The following is a 9,393-nucleotide window of genomic DNA, read 5'->3' on the forward strand; positions in this document are numbered from 1 at the left end:
GAGGTGCAGCAAGGTAAACAAAAGTGATACCCGACCAATAATAGGAAAATTTGTGAGAAAGAAAGTGGAGCTGAAGAAGTGAAACAGATTATGCTTTTGCTAATTAACACTAGGAATGAACATGACATGAAGCACAAATGATTTTACTAGTCTTGTTAACTGAAAATCCTCATGGATTTCCTTAAAATTTCTCAAATTTCAGCAGCAACTCCTGATGAAGCATCTTGAATGGATCCATATGAAATATGCGCCCCAGTTTGGGTGCTCTGATCCTTCACACAATTAGAATCACATGAAGCACAGAGTGGACATGTTCTACCCCACTCCCATGCCCTGTTGCCATCCTTATGCAGTCACCCTCCCTAAGTTGAAGGCAAAGGTTTGCAGCAGAGTAGCTGCTTTACTTCTGTAGGATCCATGTGTATTGTAGAACACTGGAAGATCAAAGTTCTAGATTGTACAAGGAGCCCACCATGAACAATGCAAGATCAGAGCTTCAGAAATTATCCCTCTGACTCATGGGCGAGTGATTGGGTTGGCATTGAGGGTGAAGCTAGTGTATTCATCCTCACTCCAGTTTGAACACCCAAAGTGAGCTTGTACCATCTGTACTAAGTGAGATGCAGCAATGAAGCTAGATGTTCAGAAAATGCTACACTAGGTCAGCTAGGAACAAGCCACCATACTCTGGGGTAGTGTATGTTCCTATAGCTGAAAAGAGGAAGGAAGATAATGCGGTGGGGTGGGTGTGTGGTCACTGGCAGAGAAAGAGGAGTACGGGGGTAGTGCACCGCCCCTGGCAGTGCAAACCTGGTAGGGTGCCATCGTGGCTGCCCCCACCCCAGCCCGCTCTGGGTGCCATGCCCCTGCAGGCAGCATGCCCCGCCCCCAGGACGCCCCAGAACATGCACCAGCCCCACCCCCGCCTGCTCTCCACCCCCCAGTGCCAGAGCATGAAACTCCACCACTGGGTGTGGTTCCTGGCATAGCGAGTGTGTTCCAGAAAACCAGCTTGGAAAAAAATGGTTTTGTAGCCTGAACCTTTAAACTGCAAGTAGTTACATTATGAGAATAAAACGATGTAGAATATAAACAACAGCAAGGCTTATTGCTGCTCTGCAAAAGAAAAAAGTTCCAAAAAACCCCCACACCTGCTGATGCAGTTTTTGTAAGTATTATGAATGTCTCTGCCTTGCAAGATCCTGTTTATATTATTCTAGTTCATACTAATATAAGTACTATATTGTAATTCTGGACCCAGATGAGCAAACCAGGAAAACTGAATCCTAGTCCTGAGATGACCAGGAACTGATGCTACTTACTAATTATATCAAGTTTAAATTACTGGCCTATACACAAAACCTGCAGGGAATGGAGATGGCAGAGTTCACTAGCCAGTGTCATCGGAAAATGTTGAAAGGAAATATTGGCGCCTTAAATAATGTTGTTTGGACAGAGAGCTCATCCTTCAAAGTTCATCCTTGCCAATTGAAACACTCAACCTCACTTTAGTCAAGTGCTACAAGAGAAGATATGTTTTGTACACATATTGGATTTTTTTTCTGGGGGAAAAATAAAAATAAAAAGGAAATATATCTTGATTTCTGCTTTCCCGTGGACAGTTAACATACAATCTTACAGTAACTGCAGCATCAGCTGGGATAGTTCTGATGCATATGGAAATGATTCATACCATCTTTTGTTAAGTACTGGAATTATCTGCTTAAGACACTATATTCATAATTTCACTTGCACATGATTCGTGAAATGATGGAGGACACTTTCAGCCCCATGATTACTGCTTCTTGCTCCGGGAAGATCAGCATTCAGTGCTGAAAATATACTGGGGCAATGGGGACTACAAGTGCTCTATGAAATGTTTGAAGGAGTTTTGCTGTATGATTTTTGCAGCCCATTGGAATCAGCACTCTGCTTGGGCTTTGCACATTGGAGGAATAAGCTCATTTCTCAGTGCTACCATTATATCAAGTATTATGGTTGATATTCTATGCGGTACCAAAACAATGATAAATAAGTCTCATGGTAAATATAACACCATGAAAAATAGGGCTACACAGCTCATCAGTTATATCACTTTGCTACTTTTAAAGCTCAGTATGCTGCTATATAATGGGGAAGAAAACTACAGCAGCTGGGTTTTTTAAGGTGGGGTAGGTGAATTTATTTTCAGTTTTAAAAATTCACATTGTATTGCAATAGAAGCACATGTGGATGATCAAATCAAATAAGCATTTTAACCACTTGAAAAGTTAGGTATTAATTCATCCTAGCAGATTTTTGTTTGATTTTATTTACGCACCTGTTCATTCATTTTGATTGTTTAACTCAGATATGTGAAGGAATATGGCAAATATCAAGCACTGGGAGAAAAGACCAGGGCCATACTTATTTGACCAGGGCCAGTTCATCAGTTCTCCTGGGCGGAGGTAGCAAATATGATGCCCTCCAGATGTTGTGGACCACAACTCTCATAATTCCTGACCATTGCCCATGCTCCCTCGGACAGATGGGAGCTGTAGTCCACAGCAGCTGGAGGGCACCTTGTTGGCTACCCGTGTCCTAAAGCATCTCAGCAGGTCCCTTGTTTGCTTAAGTAAAAAACTATCAAATTCAGAGAAGTACAAATTTTGAAGGATAGCTGTGTTTCGGATAACTTACTATTTCAAAAAGTTTAAAATAGGAAGGATCTCATTAAAATTCATACCAAAATGAATTTATCCCCCATTCTTAGCAGCAACCCTCTGAAACCTTGCCAATGAAGACTATGATGGGTTTCGCTTGCTCCGCCTAGGAGATTCCTATGAAATAATAAGTTTTCTTTGGATTCGATGAATGTTTGTTTTACTTATTCATTCACTCCCTCCTCAGACATCTTGGGCTACCTTTCAAAGGACTGTAGGCTTGCTTACCTATTATTAGGCCTCACCTTTCATCATCATATTAGCCTCCTGATTTATTATTTTTAAGGAGGGTGGACATATTCTATTTCTAGAAACAAAGCCAGTGAACAGTAATTGGTGTTTGAGATACTCAACCTGGTGCCTTCCAGATGTATTGGACTACAACTCCCATCAGCCCTAGCTGGCACGGCCAATGGAAAGGGTTGATGCAAGTTGTAGCCCAAAACATGTGGAAGGTACCAGCTTGGGGACATCTGCTCCAGAATATCCTGAAAGAAAACAAGAGTAGCCCATTCATAATGAACAAACATAGCAAATCTTTCAAGTTGAAGAATTTTTCCCCATCATATTTTGATGTTTTAGAAATACTATTTTTTCCCATTTTAATTAGTGCATGGATGAAATCACATCAAGCCTCAAGCCCACAAAGAAAACATTTTCTTCCTGCTCATATCAAAGTATTTACATAGATCAGAAGATAATACTGTTCCAAAAAGCAATGTAATTTATTCACCTTTTAATCAATGTCTCTTGAATGATACAGAGAGAGACAAGAAGAACTTAATTGCAGCATGGACCATGGGAGAAAAGAGATGAAATGGAAAGGTCACTCAGATGTACGGACTCCACCAAGTGGAAGGTCAAAGTGGTACTAGGGGCATGTCATCACCATTTTCCAGACCTATTTGGAGAACAAAAAGACCTTGAAGAAAATAAGCAGGATGAGACTGATTTTGAGACATAAATGAATGGTGTAAGGACTAGTGAGTCTGCACAAGTTCCATAAACAGTTGGAATGAAGCCATGGAAGCTTAAACAATCCCATCATTATAAATGTTAAAGAGGTTGTGTGGCATTTGTAATACAGCAGGTAAGAACATGGTAAAAAAAAAATCCAAGTATATACCTTTACCATATTCTTACGTGCTGTGTTTAGAAGTCCACACCATGACCCGATGGTTTCTAGTAATTTAGTATACCAGAATATGATGCTACTCCAACTGAGCTCTCACTTATTGTTCAGTCTCTCTGCAGACTGGATTTGGCCTGGCAACCATAAGAAGATTATGGTAAGCTGAACTCTGCACTTCTTCATGTTCCAGGGTTGTTGTTGCTTTTAAGAAGCCAAACTTTGTTTGCCCTGACCACATCTCTGCGTATCCTTGCATATGAATGAAGTATCTTACAGTGACATCTTGTCAACTCAATGCTTATTTATTTATTTACATATTAAGATCCCTAGATCACCACATCCCAGAGGCCTAGCATAAATAACTGAACTGTGCAAATACAGCAAGAGACAGTTCGCTGTCAGAAAGGCTAAGAATCTAACACTCATGTCAGTAGCTTCCAGAATGAGAACCATTTGGGCTGCAATCCTCTGCACACTTACCTGGAAGCAAATCCCACTGAAGTTATTGTTCTTACTTCTGCGTAGACATGTATAGGTTTCGCTAGGAGATGTAAGGGAATAATGGAGATCTGTTTGAAAGGAGTCACTCTCTCAGTCCTGAAAGTTTGTTAAAATGGAAATGATATTGATTTGCTGATAAAAGTGTTGTGCTTTTTAAAGAGGTAAGGGCCAACTATGGGAAATTACAGCCAAACGTAATGAGGAATAAGTGCCAGTTAGTGCATGAAGGGGTTAAGACCAAAGAGGTCTGTTCCTAGACTCAGCTAGATCACATCCACTTACCTCAGTGAGGGAGGAAGTGAAGCTGCTTCTCTTCCTTTCCCCTCCCTCCCAGCTATATAACCAACCAGGACGGACATGTCTGAACTTAATCCAAGTTCAGACTGCATGTTTGAAACCATATTATGTATTTTGCATTCAATAGTAATCTACAGGTACCTGTGCTCTCCTTGCTGCTGCATGGAACAATACATTAATCAGACCTTTGGATTTAGTAAGTAAAGCTTTTAAACTTACTGAAGAATATGTAGTCTGTTCACCTTCCACATAAACCCCATGTACCTCAGGTGCACATGGGGAAAGAGTTGACTTTTGCCGACTAACTGCAGTCCTTCATATGCATAACTGAATTATGTCTTTGCTCTGTAACTTTCAGGACCAGCTTGTGGAGGTGGATCAGTAGTATACTCCAGTTAGAATAAGGGAGGGAGGAATCCCAGGGCACATGATGTCCTTTTTATCCCATATGACAGTTATATTTGTGCTGCTGCTAGTTTTCCCCCTGGTTGATAGTATTGTTTAATAGTATCATTTGATTGGTTTTAATCTTTGTATTGTAGGTGGTGTGTGTGTGTGTGTGTGAGAGAGAGAGAGAGAGAGAGAGAGAGAGAGAGAGAAAGGTGGAATATAAATGTTTAAAGCAATGGGGGGGGGGAAAGAAATGGCACTATTGGCAACCAGGAGTTTCATCCATTGTGTGTGCGCATGCATCACCCTTCAAGATACAAACCATGGAAGCTATAACGATTAAAAAGAGAAATGAGAAATATGGAAATGAACGGGGCCACATACAGGGATTTGCTAGAGGAAAAGGATAATAAATTAAAATTAAAGAATTACAGAGAAATAAAGCACCACCTGACAGGGTGGATCCAATACCACCAGTTATATGATAATTTAATGAAGATAAAAAAACAAACAAAGGATTTGCAACAGAAGTCTCACTATTAGGCAAAAATGTATTAAGTAAAGTAAAGGTAATTTCTAAAATGTATGGATTATTATTAGAATGTAAGGATGAACAAATCAAGGAAATAATGATTAAATGGCCTATTGATCTGGGTAAAAACATTCAAATAACACAATGGGAAAAGCTTTGGAGGGAAAATTGGAAAGCAAAGCAATAAAAGAAAATATGATAAAGATGTTTTTCAGGTCATACTTAACACCTACTAAAATTTGAAAAATGTACAATACTAAATCAAATTTATGTTGGAGGTGCAATGGACTGGGGGGCACACTTCTACACATGTGGTGGCAATGTGAAAAAATTAAGGGCTTCTGGGATCTGGTTTTTGAAGAGATGTGTATATATATATGTGTGTGTGTGTGTGTATAAATTTTGAGGAAAAACAGAAGACTTTTTGTTGCAAATAATTGATATGGATATAGCCAGAGAAGATAAGTTATTCTTGTATGCTGTGGCTGTAGCTAGAACCCTATTGCAAAAAAATGGAAAAAAGAAATAATTCCAACAAAACAAGAATGGCAAGACAAATTAGTTATGTTGAACTGGCAAGACTGACAGATGTGATCAGAGGTCACAGCAAACGAAAGTTTCAAAAAAACTGGAAAAAATACAGTGATTACCAGAAAAAGCAATGCCCGCATATTACTACTTGGACTTGTTTTAATTAACTTTTGCAAACTGATTTATGGTTAGAACAAAATAACCAAAAAGAAATATAAAGAGAGTTAAAAAGAAGATAAAGGGAAGCAGATTACTATGGCTGATATTAGACCCGCGTAGAGGATGAGGGAAGTCAACAAAGAAAATGGATTTGAAATTTGGTTAAAAATATATTGCCCATGAGAGTATTTTTGAGGTATGTTTTTGTTTTTGCTATGGTTCTTTTTGTTAATATTGTTATTCCTTTTTTGTTCCTTTTCTTTTTTCTTTTTGTCATATAATGTATGTCTGTGTGTTATCTTTGTCTGTCAGCACATAAAATAAAATAAAAAATTAAAATAAAAAAGATACAAGCCATGGAAATTACATTGGAATGTAGGTCATCACGTATTTGCAGGAGCTAAATGTCTGTGTGAATGTACCATAAGGTGGAAAAGGTACATTGGACAGAATTAGAGAGTGCATGTTAAAAGTAGTCCACAGGCGGCATCTGATCCCAGTTAAGTTGTGTCGTGACTCTAATAATGGCATGCCACCTTTATGTTGGAGAAAGTCTGAAGTTAGAGGCTCCCTGCCTGATGGATATATGGTAGGAATGTGAGCACACACCCCCAAAGACAACGGGTTGCAGTCTCCTAAGAAGTAACAGACACAATGAATTTCAGTGGGTCTACTCTGAGTACTACTTCATTGGTGGCAAGCCATGATGTTAAAAATTGTAAAATATCCATGAAGAAGAAGAGAAGAGTTTGGATTTGATAGCCCGCTTTATCACTACCCGAAGGAGTCTCAAAGTGGCTAACATTCTCCTTTCCCTTCCTCCCCCACAACAAACACTCTGTGAGGTGAGTGGGGCTGAGAGACTTCAGAGAAGTGTGACTAGCCCAAGGTCACCCAGCAGCTGCATGTGGAGGAGCAGAGACGCGAACCCAGTTCACCAGATTACGAGTCCACCGCTCTTAACCACTACACCACACTGGTTCTCAATGAGATAAATGTAAGAAATTACCCAGTTATTGAATCGGTTGTACAGACTCAGTTGATTTAAATCTCTAGATTGTTCCCTCTGCATAAATGTGGATCATAGAATCGTAGAGTTGGAAGGGACCCTGAGGGACCATCTAGTTCACTCCCCTACAATGCAAGAGTACGCAGCTGTCCCATACAGGGATCAATCCTGCAACCTTGGCATTATCGGCACCACACGCTGACCAACTGAGCTATCCAGGATGATTCCGGGTCTATGGCAGAAGAATGAAAGGTTCAATTTCAGGCAACATTGTAGGGGTGAGGGTTGCGCAACACTGGGTTGGGGGCTGGAGAAAATTTTTTGCTTCCTTTTCCCTCTGCCCTCTCCTGCCTTGCTCATCAAATAGCTACTGGATTCTCTCAACCAAGCCATTTCTTTCATTATGGTTTTTCTTTAAGCATTTCTATTTATTGCCTGATCTTTTCAAATTAAATATAATCTGATCCCAGTAGATAAAAAAATAAACCTATGGTTTACATAAAAATAAACATTTCTGAGTGTACTCCCCCACCCACCCACCCACTAGTGATTTTCTTCTTCTTCTTTTTCCTGAGCCCTCTGTCTTTCTGAAACACTCTGGCAACTAAACAAGACTTATATAGGAAATCTCTTATTTGGGAAATTTGTGAGTAATCACTTTCTCTGGTTCATAAATCACGGAAACTTAATTTTCAAGAGACCATCCTCAGATCTCAAATTCAGCAGGAAAATCCTCCTTATTAGAGTAACAGATCAATTAATAATTCAGCAACATTCTGTCACTTTCACGTGTCACTTTCACTGTTCACAGAGGGGGGAAATGTCTGTCGTCCCCCCTGCCATTTTAAGCACAGATTAACAGAGAAGGGAAAGGTGTTCCATCCGTTTATGCTTTATGACTAAAGATTTCCAAGCCTTAAATCTCCTTTGCTTTTCTTGTAGTGTGTTGCATTTAATAGTTGATTCAATTGCATAATCAGTTAACGAAAGCAGATACAATAGCAGGGGGTTGTTGGGTTTTGTTTTTGTTTATTGTCTAGTCCCACCGTCTTGATCTCGGGGTGAGATTGTGATGTGTGACTCCCATTTCCCCTTCAGCTCAGCATTAAGATAATTGCATAATAAACTACAATCAATGAGGACCTTTAAATATTGCCACTTTATTCTCAGATGTTATTGTTTTTAAACACAAATCCTGACATCCAATTTTGGCTAACACATATAAAGTGGCATTCAGTGTCGAAGGCCCATTTGTCTGGAGGGCCAGAAAACCTAAAAGCTGGTTTATCTTAGTTATTAGATGTCTTATATGAGAAATATTTATGCTTTCTATAAACAGGAGGAGGTGAACATTCTGGAGTTTCTGCTTTTAATTCCATAAAATAAGTAAACAATTTCTCACTAGCTCATATTTCAACATTTCAGTTCTTTTTTATTTATTTTTGTGTGTGACTATTTTCTCATTGGCTTGTTGGGGCTTGCTGGCAGAAAATATGCTGCATGAGTGAGCCAAACCGCAGTAAATGATTCGGTCTAACCCGGAGAGGCTCCGCCATTTCTTTTTATAATTCATAATAAGATGTGACATGTCAATTTAAACAAAATACACAATATTTGCTGACGGCAGTGAAAACTTTATATTAAAATAATGTGTTGCTGTTAAGAACAGATAATTGAGCATACCAAACTGGTAGGTCCTGTCTAGCAAAGGAAAAGCAGGAACACTAATGTCTCCTTAGAAAATGATAACAATAATGCAAATAGAGCTTTGTATCTGGAATGTGATACACTTTCCAGTTCTGACCACTTGGGAACAATTATCTGGGAAAATATTTGTTCTTTAAATCTGAAGGTGAAAGACAACATATTCCAATTAAAGTGAACATTTCATTTTCAAAGGAATGGGGAAATTATTAGTAGATGGCATTATTATCATTATTATTATTACTGCTACCGGACACCTGTAATGTCTACATTTTCTTTTAATCATTTTGTTTCTCGAGTTAACAATTCTCCTCCCCCAGCAGACAACTATCTTCCATCATCTTTTGTCATACAAATATACCCAAAGGATAAGACGAATCGCAGAGCCTTTTATATTGTCAGTAGTTCTTGACATTTTGTTTTCATGTTGTTGAGA

The 9,393-nt window shown here is 39.1% G+C and overlaps 1 long non-coding RNA gene across 1 annotated transcript; it reads left to right on the forward strand.

Moving 5' to 3' along the window:
• The first annotated feature begins 477 nt into the window (after positions 1-477).
• LOC310766896 lies at positions 478-4,113 on the forward strand. Its single transcript, XR_014550508.1, has 2 exons — positions 478-661; positions 3,466-4,113. It is a non-coding gene; the product is annotated as an uncharacterized lncRNA (long non-coding RNA).
• Positions 4,114-9,393: the final 5,280 nt, after the last annotated feature.

The sequence above is a fragment of the Podarcis filfolensis genome (assembly GCF_964270895.1).
Source record: "Podarcis filfolensis genome assembly, chromosome: 7".
NCBI classification, from domain to species: domain Eukaryota; kingdom Metazoa; phylum Chordata; class Lepidosauria; order Squamata; family Lacertidae; genus Podarcis; species Podarcis filfolensis.